The 18,893-nt window shown below is 35.9% G+C and overlaps 1 protein-coding gene and 1 pseudogene across 1 annotated transcript in view; both read left to right on the forward strand.

Annotated features, from left to right (window-relative positions):
• FMN2 (formin 2) overlaps positions 1 to 18,893 on the forward strand; it is a 376,404-nt gene that overhangs the window by 302,814 nt on the left and 54,697 nt on the right. The window lies entirely within an intron of this gene.
• LOC143689482 (SWI/SNF-related matrix-associated actin-dependent regulator of chromatin subfamily E member 1 pseudogene) lies at positions 10,265 to 11,441 on the forward strand (annotated as a pseudogene).

The following is an 18,893-nucleotide window of genomic DNA, read 5'->3' on the forward strand; positions in this document are numbered from 1 at the left end:
CCTCTGGCATGGCAGGCAAGCATTCTTGCCTGTTAAGCCACCGTGGCCCGCCCGGTACATTTTATATTGTATCTTTTTTTTAAGAAGTAGAAAATGTAATAAAAAAGACTATACAAAGGAGATCACTAAGGAGTATCATCCTAATATTTCTATTATAACTCAGTATATCCCTTCCTTTTTCTTTTTTTTCTCTCCTCCTTTTGAACCCAAGTTGTATTTCAGACAAAGCATGCAAACAGAAACCACATTATTGTTGAGACATATGGAGCTATAGATGCAGTGAATTGCCTTAATGTGTGTATCTTCTCCTGTTGTGGTCACTGGGAAAGGAATGGGAGTCAGTTCTCGTTTGTTAGTCTTCACAGCTGTGGTAGTTAGATTCAGGTGTCAACTTGGCTAGATGAAGATGCCTAATTCTATTGCTGTGGACATGAGCCAATGACATGTGAAGCTCATCTGTCGCTAATCACATCTGCAGTTGGCTAGGAGGTGTGCATGCTGCAATGAATGATGTTTGATTTAATTGGCTGGAAGCTTAAATGAGAGAGCTCAATGTAGCATGGTCTGAGCAGCTCAGTGCAGGCCTTTGGAGATGCGGAAAGGAATCACTCTGGGGAAAGTTGTTGGAACTCAGGGGCCTGGAAAGAAGATCAGCAGAGATCGCCCTGTGCCTTCCCACATATGTAAGAACCTCAGTTGAAAGTTAGCTGCCTTTCATCTGAAGAACTAACGAAATAAATCCCCTTTTGTTAAAAGCCTATCCGTGTCTGATGTGTTGCATTCTGGCAGCTAGCAAACTAGGACAACAGCCATTATGCTAATGATGTACAGCAATAAGTATATATTTAAAATGTATATTTTCAACTGATTTTGGTGCATGGCAAATAAGTTAAAAAAAAAAAAAAAAAAGAAGCAGTTTTTCTCCAAGTACAGTCCCTACTTGTGACATCATAAATCAAAAATAGGTAATGGGATTTTTTCATTAGCCTTGCTCTCCATCATTCTCTCCTCTTTTCCTAACCATTTCTTCCTTAAACTAAACATGGTAAATTGTAGCTGAACTAGAGAACTGGATCTAATGTGAAAATGAATAAATTTGTAATCAAAATGCTTATAATTAAAAAGGGTGTTGGAACCTCAGTTCTTAAATATGCAATCTTAGGTATTGATGATACTGTACTTGAGAATGAAGAGCTGGTGAAAGCCATAAATATTAACTGCTAAAGAGTGAAAGGTCTATTAGGAGTCTTTATCTTCTGTTGGAAGTGATATACATGATGCCCTATCAGCAGTGTTCCATATGCAGAGTGAGCATGTTTGATATTGCTTTTATTTCTTTTCCTGAAAATAACATATGAGAACTTTTTTCATTAATAAAAAAATGATGAGTTTGATTTTCTGAAGTAATCTTTCATTGGCCTTTTTTTTTTCCCTTGCGTGGGCAGGAACCGCTCCAGCATGGCAGGTGAGAACTCTGCCTGTTGAGCCACCGTGGCCCACCCCTAATTGTCTTTTAAGCGAACACCTTTCTACTTCTTATCTTGTGTGATAACAACAAGTAAGGATTAATACTGCATTTGTTGTGCTAAAGAATTAACAAATGTCCTTTCCTATCCTACATGATTTAACTCTTTTAGAACAGATAGAACAGCCATTATTATCCCCATTTTACAGATGAGGAAACAAAGGTTCAGGGGGGTTAATACTTCACTAAAATCATGTGCAAAAATGACAAAATCAGATGTAAGTAAGGCCTTTTATACGAGGCTGGAGCTATATTTTATTTTAATTTAAATGATTACACTATAGTAAAGGATCTAGAGAGGTAATGGACAAGGTAGTTTTGTATGTCAGGTGGTACAAACAATATATTCAATAAAATCCCAAATCAAGGTCTTCAGTTAAACTCAAATGTCATCAACAGGAAGACTGGAAAATGGGAGCGCATCTGTATCAGTGTGGTGAGCATTGCATCAGACACACAAAACTCTTCCTCCTGATACATCAATAAACTAAGAGTCCATTTTGCATTCCACTGTACCTTACCTGTCTCCTTTAGCTTCTGAGAAGCATGAGTTTGAAGCTACTCTTCTGAAAAGAATAATTCATATGGCCACCTTTCTTTCTGGGTTAGTTTTCTAACAGTTCCAAATGTTAATTATATTATTTGTGAGAGTAAGAAATCATCAAAGAACCTCCAAAGAGGAGGGAATAGATTTCATATGGAAGTCCCTGATAATGGCCTCCTGCATGTTTTTATTTGGATGTTCCTGTTGATGCTTCATAGTAAATATCTCTAAAATTTGATATATCCTCAACACTCAATGCACAATAGACTCCAAATAAATATGTATTTCATAGGCAAATGCATTAATGAATGAATGACCTTATCATTTCAACTTAAGCTACTCAGTTTCTCAGTCCCTCTTGTGTTCCCTATTACTGTGGACACATGCAATTGCCCAAGACAGAAACTTTGCCCTCATTATTTTTAACCAGTAAATGAATGAAATAATATTTAAATAGCATATTTATCTACTACAAAATTCAGGGTATGTAATGGAATATATATCTCCTTATTACTTTGTTTTACTTTCCTTTATTTTAATCAATGTTATGTTCCTTATCTATCCTTGCAGAAATAATTTGTGCATATGTATTTATATATACACACACATACACAGACATTTGTATATGCATACATTTTGCATGTGGTCACACACTCTACCTGTTGTTTTGGCCCTTTTCCATTTTTATTATAGAATATTTTATCTTTTTGTTTTATGTTTATGTTAGATATATAAATACAAGCATAATATCAATATATACATCTGTATAGGTGTATATATGTACACAGTGCAGACAACATAAAATCTTGTATGTAGTTTTAATCTTTATAAACAATAATAAATATAGCATTTTATTATTCTTAATGTATGATATTTTTGAGGCATATATATGTTAGTATATAATATAAATGATATCATAAACATCTGCATATTATATATGTAGATATTATAAACTAGATGAAGTGTGAAGAATTATAATGAAATGAAAAGCCAAATACACCCAGCTTAAGGAATATTATCTTGCTCAATGTCTTCAATTTTCTGTTTATCCTTCCCCAGTCTTAGACCTTTGTCCCCATCAGGGAAGACATCAATCCTGGATTTTGTACTTCCACGCTTTCTCTTTATAGTTTTGCTAAAAATGTAAATTGCAATGAATTTGTTGTTTACTTTTACTAGTTATGAATTTTATATAAATGGAAATATAAATGTGGTCTCCTGAGACTTGTTCTTTCTCCACTGAACAATGTTTTTGAGATTCTTCCATGTTTATACATATGATTCTATTTCATTCATTTTGAGTGTAAATGTCATACTGTACAGGGACATGATTAGAGATTTGGAAGGAATTATTTTGGTCATCTTCATAAACTATCACAAGTTGAAGATTTTTTTTCCTCATTTGATTTTTCTCTCCTGCTTTGCATACTTTTGATAATTTGATACGATTACTTAAAATGTAAGCTTGCTATTCTTACTTCCCTCCAAATAATACAAATCCTTAAAATACTTAATTTCATCCACTTTACTTAAATGCCATTCTTTTCCAGTATTTTCATTCCAGTTTATATTTTTATGACTCCTCAAATTAGAATTATTATTGCTTTTTTTGAATATATTATTTTGGTTTAAATTAATCAATTGTTTGCAATCTTCTTTGCTCTCCATTCCTTCCTAGGCCTTCCTTCTATGATTTTTTCCTTCCTCCTGAAGTACAACCTTTAAAAGCTACTAGATTGTAAATTCTTTTGTTTTTAATAGTTGGATTTGCTCATTATAAAATTCTGGATTGAGAGCAAATTCCTTTCAGCAGTCTGTAGGCCTCCGGGTCTTCACTTCCCTTGCATTGACAACTCTGCCATCAGTCCAATTTTTGTTTTTTGTATTTATAATCTAAATCTTCTCTCAGGCTCTTTTATGTTTTTCCTTTTCTCTTTATATTTGTTTTGGCTAATCGTCTGGGGGTGCTACCAACCAAGAACTATTTTTAAATAAATTCCTGCTTTGCATTTTAAGATCACTCATTGTGGACTGGGGCCCAATATTATGTGGCTAGCTTGTTTCAGTTTATGGGATTCTTATATGACAGGGTTTTCTCCACCAAACCCATGGGCGAAATGGACATGTTTCCTCAGTGTATCCTTTACAGAAGTGAAGCTTTTCAGTTCCCTTTTTCACAGAGGGAGTGCATCTTTTGCCCTTTGGTGGATTCTAGGCCTGTATAAAATTTTTCAGTATGGCTTTTCAACTTAAAGCTCTAGGTGGCTGCATTTAGTGGTAAACCCAAGACAGTGCTGGTTTATACCTCAAGATTCCTGCTCCCATTTGTTTTTACGGCCTCAGAGAATTTTCCTTTGTAGTTTTTAGCCAAATCAGCCAGGCATTAAATTTTTTGTGTGTGCCCTTGGTTGTAATATCTAATCCACAGTATTGTTGAAAATAGAGGTCTTTTTTTTCAATTAAAATAACTTTGAGGTTATTTCATATTAGTACATTCTTTTTAACAACTTCGTAGTATTCTATTGTTAAAATGCACCACTTATTTACTTGATTCTCTACTTACATACTTTTTTTTATTTTTATTTTTTTGGGTGCATGGTCTAGCAATCAAACCCAGGTCTCCCACATGGAAGAATGCATTCTACCGCTAAACCACTCTACTTATATACTTTTTATTCACAGCATTGCTTTTAAAAGAAAAAGATTGTAATGAATAAATAGAAACATTTTTCAGAATGCATAGTGTACAACCAATTCCTATGCTCAATTACTTGGGCATTGGACCATTGGAATTGAAGTCCATGTGGAATGTCTCCGATAACCTGTCTCTTCCTTAAGATAAACAATACCTGTTAGATGTGAATTTACAGCCTGTAGAAATACATAGATATAACTACCCCTTTCTCCATTGTAAATGAATACAATCTTAGTGAGATATTCATAAAACACGTTAACTTATAAAAGAGGTCCTCTAACACGGAGAGCAAATGGATCTCTTCTCATGTGCCAGATATAATATATTGACAGTAGCTTCTTGGAGCTTTGTTTTGAAGATGGTCCTTAGGCCTTTTATGGATTCTTAGCTTTGAACAATTGCCACAAGTAATTTAGTGATGTCTCACATAGTATATGGGGGACTGACTAATAGCATGTACTCTTCCTCCAGTATTTCCTTTTTTATGACAAATAGTTTTGGGTTATATTTTTATAATATGTGTATGCATATATTATTTATGTATAGTATGTATATGAATATATATATATAAAATTTATAGGCTTTTTGTTAACATGCAAGGAAAACTAAATCAAAATAATTTTTTTCATTGGTTTTGTTAGAACAGTTATAAATTTATAGAAAGGTCATGTGAAAAGAACAGATTTCCCTTACAAACCATGATACACACATGCACACACACAATTTTCCCTTTAAATATTTTGCATTATTTTGATACCTTTGTTAAATTATTTCATAAGAGTGAATATAACTTATTTCACAAAACTGGATATCTCAAGACTCATCCATGTTAAAGCACATATAAGAACCACATTGCTTTTTTGGCTGAATGATATTCCATTTTATGTAGTAATAACGTTTGGTCTATCCATTCATCACTTCATAGACATTGGGTTGCTTCCACCATTTGGCTGTTGGGAATGATGTCGCTATGAATATCACTGTGCACATACTTGTTCAAATTCTTGCTTTCATTAATTTGCGGTACATACCTGGAAGTGGGATTACAGGGTCATATGACTATAATATATTTAAAAGTGCCTGACAATGGCTGTACCATTTTACATTCCCAACAGCAGTGTGCGAGGGTTCCTATTCCTTCACATCATCTCCAACATTTGTTATTTTCCTTTATTTAAAATAATTTATCGTATTTATCCTAATGGGTGTGAAATTGTATTCCATTGTAGTTTGATCAGCATTTCCCTAATGGCTACTGAAGTTGAATATTTTTTTTATGTACTTACATGACATTTGTTTGTCTTCTTTGGAGAAATGTTTATTCAAGTATTTTGAGCATTTAAAAAATTGGATTGTCCATCTTTTTGTTGCTGTATTGTAGGAATTGTTTATATCTTCTGTTAAACTCTTGTCAGATATATGGTCTCCAAATATTTTCACCAATTCTATAGTTTGTCTTTTACTTTCTTGATAAAGTTGTTGATATGTGCAATTTTAATATTGATGAAAACGATTTACCTAATTTTTTTTTCTTTTATTGCTCATGCTTGGTTTAAAGTCTAAGAATCTGTGGCTTAACACAAAATTCTAAAACTGTCTTCCTATTTCTTCCTGGAGTTTTATAATTTTGTTTCTTATATTTAGGTCTTTGATCCATTTTGTGGTAATATTTGTGTATGGTGTAAGGTAGAGGCCCCTTCATTTGGGTCCATGTACATTTCCAGTTTTCAGAACTACATGTTGAAGAAACTAGTTTCTTCCCATTGACTGGATTTGGCAAACTTTCTTAAAAATCAATTCTTTCTGAATTCCAAAGTCAATCCTATTGATCTGTGTTCTAGTTTGCTAGCTGCTGGAATGCAATATACCAGAAACAGAATGGCTTTTAAAAGGGGAATTTCATAAGTTGCTAGTTTACAGTTCTAAGGCCAAGATAATGTCCCAATTAAAAGTTTGTAGAACTGTCCTATCAAAGGCATCCAGAGAAAGATACCTTGGTTCAAGAAGGCCGATGAAGTTTAGGGTTTCTCTCTCAAGTGAGAAAGCACGTGGTGAACACAGTCAAGGTTTCTCTGTCAAGTGAGAAGGCACATGACAAACATGGTCAGGGCTTCTCTGTCATCTGGAAGAGCACATGGCAGACACGGTGTCATCTGCTAGCTTTCTCTCCTGGCTTCCTGTGTCATGAAGCTCCCCGGGAGGTGTTTTCCTTCTTCATCTCCAAAGGTCGCTGGCTGGTGGACTCTGCTTCTTGTTGCTATGTCATTCTACTCTCTCCGAATCTCTCATTCTCCAAAATGTTTCCTCTTTTATAGAACTTCAGAAACTAATCAAGACCCACCCAAATGGGTGGAGACATGCCCCTACCTAATCCAGTTTAGCAACCACTCTTGATTAAGTTACATCTCCAGGGAGATGATCTGATTACAGTTTCAAACATACAATACTGAGTAGGGATTAGAAGAAATGGTAGCCTTTACAAAATGGGATTAGGGTTGAAACATGGCTTTTCTAGAGTACATGCATCATTTCAAACCAGCAGAATCTATATATTTGTTCTTGTGCGGTACCAGGCTATAGAATTTTATATTTATTTGTTTATTTATATATAAATCTTATAGGTTTGTAATAAGTTTTAAAATCAATAAGACTCAGCCTACCAATATTGTTCTTTTTCAAGATGATTTTGACAACTCAGGGCCCCTTACCCTTCCATATGAATCTGATTATTTGCTTTTCAGTTACCACAAAGAAAGCTTTTGGGATTTTGATTGGGATTGCATTGAATCTATAAATTGCTTTGAGTAGAACTGACATCATAACAATATTTAGCCTTCCAATCATGAACCTAGAATATCCTTGCATTTATTTCAGTTTCTTTAATTTCTTTCAACAGTGTTTTGTAGTTCTTCATGTTCAAGTTCTTTATATCCTTTTTAAATTATATTCCTAGGTATATATATAGCCTCTAGTGGAAAAGAAGAGTCTCTTACTTTAAATCAAAAGCTGGAGTGATTAAACTTAGTGGAAGGCATGTTAATAATGAAGACAGGCTAAAATCGAGATGTCTTGTACCAAACTATTAGCCAAGTTGTGAATGCAAAGGAAAAGTACTTAAAGGAAACTAAAAATGCTACTCCAGTGAACATGCAAATGATAAGAAAGTGAGACAGCCTTATTTTGCTGATATGGAAAAAGCTTTATTGGTTTGCCAGAAAAGACCAAACCAGCCACAACATTCCTGCAAACCAAAGTCTAATTCAGGGAAAGGTCCCAACTCTCTTCAATTCTGTTAAGGCTGAAAGAGTTGAGGAAGCTGCAGAAGAAAAGTGTGAGCTAGCAGAACATGGTGCAAAATGTTTAAGGAAATAAACCATCTCCATAACATCAAATGCAAGGTGAAGCAGTAAGTGCTGATGTAGAAGCTGCAGCAAGTTATCCAGAAAATCCAGCTGAGATATAGATAGCTACAATAAACAAAATTTTCAGTGTAGATGAAACAGCTGTCTATTAGAAGAAATTGCCATCTAGATCTTTCATAACTAGAGAGAAGTCAATGCCTGACTTCAGAGCTTCACAGGACAGGCTAACTCTTTTGTTAGGGTCTAATGCAGGTGGTGACTTTAAGTTGAAACTAATGCTTAGTTACCATTCTGAAAAATCTTAGGGCCCTTATGAATTATGGTAAATCTTCTCTGCTTACAAATGGAACAACAAAGCTTGGATGACAGCACATCTGTTGACAGCATGGTTTACTGAATATTTTAAACCCACTATTGAGAACTGCTGCTAATAAAAAAAAGCTTCCTTTAAAAATATTACCGTTCATTGGCAATGCACCTGGTCACCCAAGATGGAGTAATGGAGATAAACAAAATGAATGTTGTTTTCATGTCTGCTAACACAACATTCATTCTGCAGCCTATGGATCAAAGAGTCACTTCTAATTATAAATCTTATTATTTAAGAAATATATTTTATAAAGATGTAGCTGGCATAGATAGTGATTCCACTGATGGATCTGGGAAAAGTCAATTGAAAACCTTCTGGAAAGGATTCACCATTCTAGATGATGTCAAGAACACTACTGATTGGTGGGAGGTCAGATACCAAAATGAACAGGAGTTTGGAAAAAGTTTATTCCAACCTTAATGGATGACTTTGCCCAGCCCAAGAGTGCAGGAGGTAACTGCAGAGATAGTGGAAATAGCAAGAGAACTAGAATCAGAAGTGAAGCCTGAAGATATGAGTGAATTGTTGCAATCTCATGATAAAACTAACAGGTGAGGGATTGCAGTTGATGGATGAGCAAAGTGGTTTCTTGATGTAATCTACTTCTGGTACAGATGTTTATTACAGTGATCTGGAACTGAGCCCAAAATATCTCTGAGGTATGCCTGTCTTCCTCTCCTAGGCATACTTCCAAGTTTCTTCCTGAACTTAAAATGCCAATAGAAGTGATTTCTTCACCTCCATTAGGGCCACACGTCAGGTAAAGGAATTAGGAGTTTTCATCTTGGCTGTTCAAGCTTTCCTGCAAAGTCAGCAGGTCTTGGCTTACAGTACCACAGTTCACCAGACCTCGTGCCTGCTCTCCCTGTAGCAGATCCATCTTCAGTTCTGTTCCCTAATCCCAGGCCCAAACCCTCTCCCCCTCATGGTCCCACTTTCCCTCAAGGTTCCCACAGGAGCATAGCTGTCAGAGCTTGGCTCCTCCAGTCCCAGCCAGCTTGGTGTACCCCAGAGTGGGCATTGTCAGCAGGTTCTTCCAGTCAAAGTCCCGGGTGCCAAGACCATTCTAGGTGAGAAGGAGGCTGTAGGTCGAAGTCCTGCATGGGGCATCTCAGGAAGAGGCCAGAATTGTATGCAGAGTCAGTCTCCAGGCCTCGGTCATGGCATCTGCTCTGTTGCCTCCAGTCAATCCAGATCCAGACCCTCCTATAAATAATCTTTATGGGAAATTGTCAGTTTCCTTTAAGTTGGCTTAAAAGTCTTGACAATCAGATATTTTAGGTGGGTCGAAGATGAAAGTTACAACACATACTAAATAGTTCTAAGGAAATATCCTTGCTGTTTAATTAAATAAAGTATATAGAGATATTTATTGCTAGAATCATCAAATAAATACTTGCTTTTTTGACTTTCCTGCTCCCACACTTTTCCCAAGATGAAACTTCCGAGGCACTCTTGATGCTCTATTTCTTTCAATTCTTTCTATAGATTATCTCTTACATATCTTCCTACTTTCCATCTATGTCTACCCCTGTCATTATCATAACAGCATCTCAGTTGAAGTTTCTCATTTCAGCTTCTACTCCTTCAATTCATCCTCCAGCTGCAAGAGCGACCTTTCAAATATCCAGAATTTTGTATACATTTCCATTGATTTGGTGGTGATTTATCAATTACTGAAAGAAGAGTGTTAAAACCTCCAGCTAGATTCCTTCTGTCCGTGTATCTCATATTCATTCCTAAGGAACTGAGAACTTAATCTTCCAAAATGCCAAAAAGACCATCTTGTACCCCACCTCCCACCCCAGCTCCTACAACACAAATGCCCAGCATACCAGGGTTTGCGGGATACAATTGATACAGTCGTCTTGCCTACAGCAACTGCAGGCTGAAGTGAACGCATGCGCCAACAGCCAGCGCACAGCATCCTCTGGTATTATAATTCCCAAACCCCCAAATCCACCAGATAAGCTGCTGATGCCCTAACTGAGGTGCAGCAGAAATGTCTGGGACCCAGTAAAGACTTCCAACTCTGACCTAAAGTTGTGGGAAATTGGCAAGATTATTGGTGGCTTGTGGCGAGATCTCACTAATGAAGAGAAGCAAGAGTATTTCAATGACTACGAAGCAAAAAAGATAGAGTGCAGTGAATCTGTGAAGGCCTTCCTCCCCCGCATACCTCACTTACATAAATACAAAAAGTCATGCAGAAGCTGCTTTACAGAAGAAAGGTCAACAGAGACAGTCTCGCGTGGAGAAAGGAGAACGTTATATAAGCATATACCCTGCTGAAGATACAGACGATTATGATGTCTTTTCAGTGAAGCATATAGCCACTGCCCATTTCCAGAGAAACCACCACCTTGTCAGTGAAATCCTTAGCGAGAGTGTGGTGCCAGATGTTCGGTCAGTTGTCACAAAAGCCGGAATGCAGGTCCTCAAACAGCAGATCTCGTCCTTAACAGTTCATCAGCAAAAACTAAAAGCTGAACTTCTTCAAATAGAGGAAAGATGCCAGGAAAAGAAGAGGAAATTCCTGGAGAGCACAGGTTCATTTAACAATGAACTTAAAAGGTTGTGCGGTTTGAAGGTAGAAGTGGATATGGAGGAAATTGCAGCTGATACTGCATGGGCAGAGAACAGGTCTGCAAAAGTCAGGAGGAAAGGGAGAAAGAGACAGCAGAATAAGCTGAACACAGAGCAGTATTGTTCCCGAGGAAGAGCAAGCAGCAAATAAAGCTGAAGAATAGAAGGAAGAGGAGAGCATCCCAATGGAGACGAGGAGATACACCTTGAAGAAACAGAATGGTGAAGAAGGCACATCTACTGAGGACAAGGAGAGTGGGCAAGAGCGGGTGACAGTGGCAGAGGAGGGAACCAGTGAGAGAGCCACAGTGGAGGATCCATCAACAGATCCCATACCAGAAGAGGAGAAAAAAGAATAAATGTTGCCTTGTTTTATGTGTTCTAAAAAATGCTTTTAAAAATGAAATGATGTTTTTTGGAGTTAAACATTCTCCAGTTTTAATTGTTCTGGTCTATTTTTCCTTGCACTTTTCTCTATTTTGGAATTTTGTCTGTTTTTCCTTTTGCTTTTGTCCATTTTTGCTTGGTGTGTTTTGAAACTCTGCTTTTGGGTTGCATTAGTTAGAACTGTCATGTCTTCTTGTTGAATTGATTTCCATAGCATATGTGCATATGTAATGATCCTCTTTTTTTTTCCTAGTAGTATGTGTCCTGTTCTGGAGTGTTATTGGCCAATAGTAATAGAGCTACTTTAGTGCTATTGTGGTTAGTGTCTGAATAATATGAGATTGTAATCCTTTAACTTTTAACCTAATTGAGTCTTTATATGTTGAATGGGTTTCTTCTAGAGAGCATTTAGTTGAGTCTTACTTTTTTTTTTTTGGTGCATGCTCTGGTAATCTTACATTTTTATATAGTATTTACACTGAATCGTTTAGACCACTTACGTTTAATGCAGTTTTCAATATAGTTGGATTTAATTCACCAGCTTGATATTTGTCCCATCTATTATTCCCTCCTCTTTTTCCCTGCCTTTTTACAGGTTTGTTGAGTATTTTTTTGGTATTCTGTTCTATTTCCATCATTGACTTATAAGCTATACGTCTTTGTTTTTTAGTGACTGCTCTAAGGTTTGCATTGTGGCTCTTGGATATATCACAGTGTTTTTTTAAGTAATATTTTGCAGCTTCACTTATAAGTATATACTTCACAACAGTATACCTTCATTCTCCCTCCTGCCCTCTGTGCTATTGTCATTGCATATTTTACTTCTGTGTATGTCATTGCCAAAACAATGTATCATTATTTTTGCTTTTAACAGCAAATTATCTTTCAAAATGAGAAAAAATGTCTTTTATCTTCATCCACACATGTAACATTTTCTGTTTTCATTCGTTTTTATAGATCCAAGTTTCTATCTGTTATCATTTTTCCTTCTGCTTAGAGAACTTCCTCTAACATTTGTTATTGTGTACATCGACATGTGTCAAATTCTTTTAGCAAATGATTGCTTGAAAAGTTTTGTTATTTATTTATTTAGCCTTCATTTTTGAAAGACATTTTCACTGGGTATAATATTATCAGTGAAAAATCAAAACTTATTTTTTCCCTTTCCACACTTACACAATGTTCTCTTGCCTTCTGCTTGCATAATTTCTGATGAGAAATCTGTATTCGTTTCCTATTGGTGCTGTAACAAATTATCACAAACTTGGTGGCTTACAGTAACACAGATTTATCATTTTACAGTTGTGGTGGTCAGAAGTTGAAAATGGGTCTCACTGGGTTAAAATCAAGTTGTCAGCAGGCCTGAATTCTTTTAGAGGTTGTAGGGGAGAATTTGTTTACTTGCCTTTTCCAGATTCTAGAGGTTATCCACATTCTCTGGCTCATGGTTACCTTTCAAGTCCAAAGCCAGCAGTGGTCATTTGGGTCTCACATGCTGCATCGTTCTGACATTAACTGTCCTGCTTCACTTTTTAATTCATAAGGACCCATGTGATTACAGTGGGCTCACCTGAATAATCCAGGATGATCTCCCTTTCGCCAGGTTGGTTCGTCTGTAACCTTAATTCCATCTGCACCCTTAATTCCCTCTCGTCCTTTTACATAGAATAGACACAGGTTCTGGGCACTAGATGTAGATACCTTTAGAGGACTCTCCTTTTGCCTGCCACAGATGTTTTATAATTCTTATTTTTATTCCTTTGTAACAAAAGTGTTTTTGTCACTTCACCTGTCCCAAGTAGAATAAATACATGTGTGTATGCAGACACACACACACACCCTTCCTGGCCACTTTAAAAGATTTGCCTTTATCACTGGGGTTTAGGAATTTGACTACAATGTACACTGGTGTGTGTGTATATGTGTTCTTATCCTGCATGGGATAATTGAGCTCTTAGATCCATGCATGGATATTTTTTATCAATGTAGAAACCTTTGGGCTATTATGTTTTTACTTATTTTTTTCTGTACTCTTTCCTTCTCTGGGACTAATTACATATTAGTCCATATGCTCGACTGCTTATTATTGTGCAAGGTCACCGCCGCTCTGTTTTTTTTGTTTTTTTTTGTCTTTCTCTACATGTTTCTGTTGGGATATATCCTGTTTTTATGTCTTTAAGCTCATTATGCTTTTCTACTGAAATGTCTAATCTCATGTTATTTCCATGTAGTCAATTTTTCATTTCAAATATTTTTGTATTTTTCATTTCTAGAAATTCTACTTGGTTCTTTTTTATGTCTTCCACTTTTTTTTTTTAATATTCAACTGTGTATTTATTTATTTATTTATTTATTTATTTTGCTTATTTTATTTTATTTTTTTTATTAATTAACGGAAAAAAAGAAATTAACCCAACATTTAGAAATCATACCATTCTACATATGCATTCAGTAATTCTTAACATCATCACATAGATGCATGATCATCATTTCTTAGTACATTTGCATCGGTTTAGAAGAACTAGCAACACAACAGAAAAAGATATAGAATGTTAATATAGAGAAAAAAATAAAAGTAATAATAATAGTAAAAAAAAACAAAACAAAACAAAAACCTGTAGCTCAGATGCAGCTTCATTCAGTGTTTTAACATGACTACTTTACAATTAGGTATTATTGTGCTGTCCATTTTTGAGTTTTTGTATCTAGTCCTGTTGCACAGTCTGTATCCCTTCAGCTCCAATTACCCATTATCTTACCCTGTTTCTAACTCCTGCTGGACTCTGTTACCAATGACATATTCCAAGTTTATTCTTGAATGTTGGTTCACATCAGTGGGACCATACAGTATTTGTCTTTTAGTTTTTGGCTAGACTCACTCAGCATAATGTTCTCTAGGTCCATCCATGTTATTACATGCTTCATAAGTTTATTCTGTCTTAAAGCTGCATAATATTCCATCGTATGTATATACCACAGTTTGTTTAGCCACTCGTCTGTTGATGGACATTTTGGCTGTTTCCATCTCTTTGCAATTGTAAATAACGCTGCTATAAACATTGGTGTGCAAATGTCCGTTTGTGTCTTTGCCCTTAAGTCCTTTGAGTAGATACCTAGCAATGGTATTGCTGGGTCGTATGGCAATTCTATATTCAGTTTTTTGAGGAACCACCAAACTGCCTTCCACAGTGGTTGCACCCTTTGACATTCCCACCAACAGTGGATAAGTGTGCCTCTTTCTCCGCATCCTCTCCAGCACTTGTCATTTTCTGTTTTGTTGATAATGGCCATTCTGGTGGGTGTGAGATGATATCTCATTGTGGTTTTGATTTGCATTTCTCTAATGGCCAGGGACATTGAGCATCTCTTCATGTGCCTTTTGGCCATTTGTATTTCCTCTTCTGAGAGGTGTCTGTTCAAGTCTTTTTCCCATTTTGTAATTGGGTTGGCTGTCTTTTTGTTGTTGAGTTGAACAATCTCTTTATAAATTCTGGATACTAGACCTTTATCTGATATGTCATTTCCAAATATTGTCTCCCATTGTGTAGGCTGTCTTTCTACTTTCTTGATGAAGTTCTTTGATGCACAAAAGTGTTTAATTTTGAGGAGTTCCCATTTATTTATTTCCTTCTTCAGTGCTCTTGCTTTAGGTTTAAGGTCCATAAAACTGCCTCCAATTGTAAGTTTCATAAGAAATCTCCCTACATTTTCCTCTAACTGTTTTATGGTCTTAGACCTAATGTTTAGATCTTTGATCCATTTTGAGTTAACTTTTGTATAGGGTGTGAGATATGGGTCTTCTTTCATTCTTTTGCATATGGATATCCAGTTCTCTAGGCACCATTTATTGAAGAGACTGTTCTGTCCCAGGTGAGTTGGCTTGACTGCCTTATCAAAGATCAAATGTCCATAGATGAGAGGGTCTATATCTGAGCACTCTATTCGATTCCATTGGTCGATATATCTATCTTTATGCCAATACCATGCTGTTTTGACCACTGTGGCTTCATAATATGCCTTAAAGTCAGGCAGCGTGAGACCTCCAGCTTTGTTTTTTTTCCTCAAGATGTTTTTAGCAATTCGGGGCACCCTGCCCTTCCAGATAAATTTGCTTATTGGTTTTTCTATTTCTGAAAAATAAGTTGTTGGGATTTTGATTGGTATTGCATTGAATCTGTAAATCAATTTAGGTAGGATTGACATCTTAACTATATTTAGTCTTCCAATCCATGAACATGGTATGCCCTTCCATCTATTTAGGTCTTCTGTGATTTCTTTTAACAGTTTTTTGTAGTTTTCTTTATATAGGTTTTTTGTCTCTTTAGTTAAATTTATTCCTAGGTATTTCATTCTTTTAGTTGCAATTGTAAATGGGATTAGTTTCTTGATTTCCCCCTCAGCTTGTTCATTACTAGTGTATAGAAATGCTACAGATTTTTGAATGTTGATCTTGTAACCTGCTACTTTGCTGTACTCATTTATTAGCTCTAGTAGTTTTGTTGTGGATTTTTCCGGGTTTTCGACATATAGTATCATATCGCCTGCAAACAGTGATAGTTTTACTTCTTCCTTTCCAATTTTGATGCCTTGTATTTCTTTTTCTTGTCTAATTGCTCTGGCTAGAACCTCCAACACAATGTTGAATAATAGTGGTGATAGTGGACATCCTTGTCTTGTTCCTGATCTTAGGGGGAAAGTTTTCAATTTTTCCCCATTGAGGATGATATTAGCTGTGGGTTTTTCATATATTCCCTCTATCATTTTAAGGAAGTTCCCTTGTATTCCTATCTTTTGAAGTGTTTTCAACAGGAAAGGATGTTGAATCTTGTCAAATGCCTTCTCTGCATCAATTGAGATGATCATGTGATTTTTCTGCTTTGATTTGTTGATATGGTGTATTACATTAATTGATTTTCTTATGTTGAACCATCCTTGCATACCGGGATGAATCCTACTTGGTCATGATATATAATTCTTTTAATGTGTTGTTGGATACGATTTGCTAGAATTTTATTGAGGATTTTTGCATCTATATTCATTAGAGAGATTGGTCTGTAGTTTTCTTTTTTTGTAATATCTTTGCCTGGTTTTGGTATGAGGGTGATGTTGGCTTCATAGAATGAATTAGGTAGTTTTCCCTCCACTTCGATTATTTTGAAGAGTTTGAGGAGAGTTGGTACTAATTCTTTCTGGAACGTTTGATAGAATTCACATGTGAAGCCGTCTGGTCCTGGACTTTTCTTTTTAGGAAGCTTTTGAATGACTGATTCAATTTCTTTACTTGTGATTGGTTTGTTGAGGTCATCTATGTCTTCTTGAGTCAAAGTTGGTTGTTCATGTCTTTCCAGGAACCCGTCTATTTCATCTAAATTGTTGTATTTATTAGCGTAAAGTTGTTCGTAGTATTTTGTTATTACCTCCTTTATTTCTGTGAGGTCAGTAGTTATGTCTCCTCTTCCATTTCTGATCTTATTTATTTGCATCCTCTCTCTTCTTCTTTTTGTCAATCTTGCTAAGGACCCATCAATCTTATTGATCTTCTCATAGAACCAACTTCTGGTCTTATGGATTTTCTCTATTGTTTTCATGTTTTCAATTTCATTTATTTCTGCTCTAATCTTTGTTATTTCTTTCCTTTTGCTTGCTTTGGGATTAGTTTGTTGTTCTTTCTCCAGTTCTCCCAAGTGGACAGTTAATTCCTGCATTTTTGCCTTTTCTTCTTTTCTGATATAGGCATTTAGGGCAATAAATTTCCCTCTTAGCACTGCCTTTGCTGTGTCCCATAAGTTTTCATATGTTGTGTTTTCATTTTCATTTGCCTCGAGGTATTTGCTAATTTCTCTTGCAATTTCTTCTTTGACCCACTCGTTGTTTAAGAGTGTGTTGTTGAGCCTCCACGTATATGTGAATTTTCTGGCACTCAGCCTATTATTGATTTCCAACTTCATTCCTTTATGATCCGAGAAAGTGTTGTGTATGATTTCAATCTTTTTAAATTTGTTAAGACTTGCTTTGTGACCCAGCATATGGTCTATCTTTGAGAATGATCCATGAGCACTTGAGAAAAAGGTGTATCCTGCTGTTGTGGGATGTAATGTCCTATAAATGTCTGTTAAGTCTAGCTCATTTATAGTAATATTCAGATTCTCTATTTCTTTATTGATCCTCTGTCTAGATGTTCTGTCCATTGATGAGAGTGGTGAATTGAAGTATCCAACTAGTATGGTATTTGTGTCTGTTTCCCTTTTCAGTGTTTGCAGTGTATTCCTCACATATTTTGGGGCATTCTGGTTCGGTGCGTAAATATTTATGATTGTTATGTCTTCTTGTTTAATTGTTCTTTTTATTAGTATATAGTGTCCTTCTTTGTCTCTTTTAACTGTTTTACATTTGAAGTCTAATTTGTTGGATATTAGTATAGCCACTCCTGCTCTTTTCTGGTTGTTATTTGCATGAAATATCTTTTCCCAACCTTTCACTTTCAACCTATGTTTATCTTTGGGTCTAAGATGTGTTTCCTGTAGACAGCATATAGAGGGATCCTGTTTTTTAATCCATTCTGCCAATCTATGTCTTTTGATTGGGGAATTCAGTCCATTGACATTTAGTGTTATTACTATTTGGATAATATTTTCCTCTACCATTTTGCCTTTTGTATTATATGTATCATATCTGACTTTCCTTCTTTCTACACTCTTCTCCATACCTCTCTCTTCTGTCTTTTCGTATCTGACTCTAGTGCTCCCTTTAGTATTTCTTGCAGAGCTGGTCTCTTGGTCACAAATTCTCTCAGTGACTTTTTGTCTGAGAATGTTTTAATTTCTCCCTCATTTTTGAAGGACAATTTTGCTGGATATAGGAGTCTTGGTTGGCAATTTTTCTCTTTTAGTAATTTAAATATATCATCCCACTGTCTTCTAGCTTCCATGGTTTCTGCTGAGAAATCTACACATAGTCTTATTGGGTTTCCCTTGTATGAGATGGATTGTTTTTCTCTTGCTGCTTTCAAGATCCTCTCTTTCTCTTTGACCTCTGACATTCTAACTAGTAAGTGTCTTGGAGAACGCCTATTTGGGTCTAATCTCTTTGGGGTGCGCTGCACTTCTTGGATCTGTAATTTTAGGTCTTTCATAAGAGTTGGGAAATTTTCAGTGATAATTTCTTCCATTAGTTTTTCTCCTCCTTTTCCCTTCTCTTCTCCTTCTGGGACACCCACAACATGTATATTTGTATGCTTCATATTGTCCTTGAGTTCCCTGATACTCTGTTCAAATTTTTCCATTCTTTTCCCAATAGTTTCTGTTTCTTTTTGGAATTCAGATGTTCCATCCTCCAAATCACTAATTCTATCTTCTGTCTCTTTAAATCTATCATTGTAGGTATCCATTGTTTTTTCTATCTTTTCTACTTTATCCTTCACTTCC

Source organism: Tamandua tetradactyla, chromosome 7 (genome assembly GCF_023851605.1).
Source record: "Tamandua tetradactyla isolate mTamTet1 chromosome 7, mTamTet1.pri, whole genome shotgun sequence".
Lineage (NCBI taxonomy): Eukaryota > Metazoa > Chordata > Mammalia > Pilosa > Myrmecophagidae > Tamandua > Tamandua tetradactyla.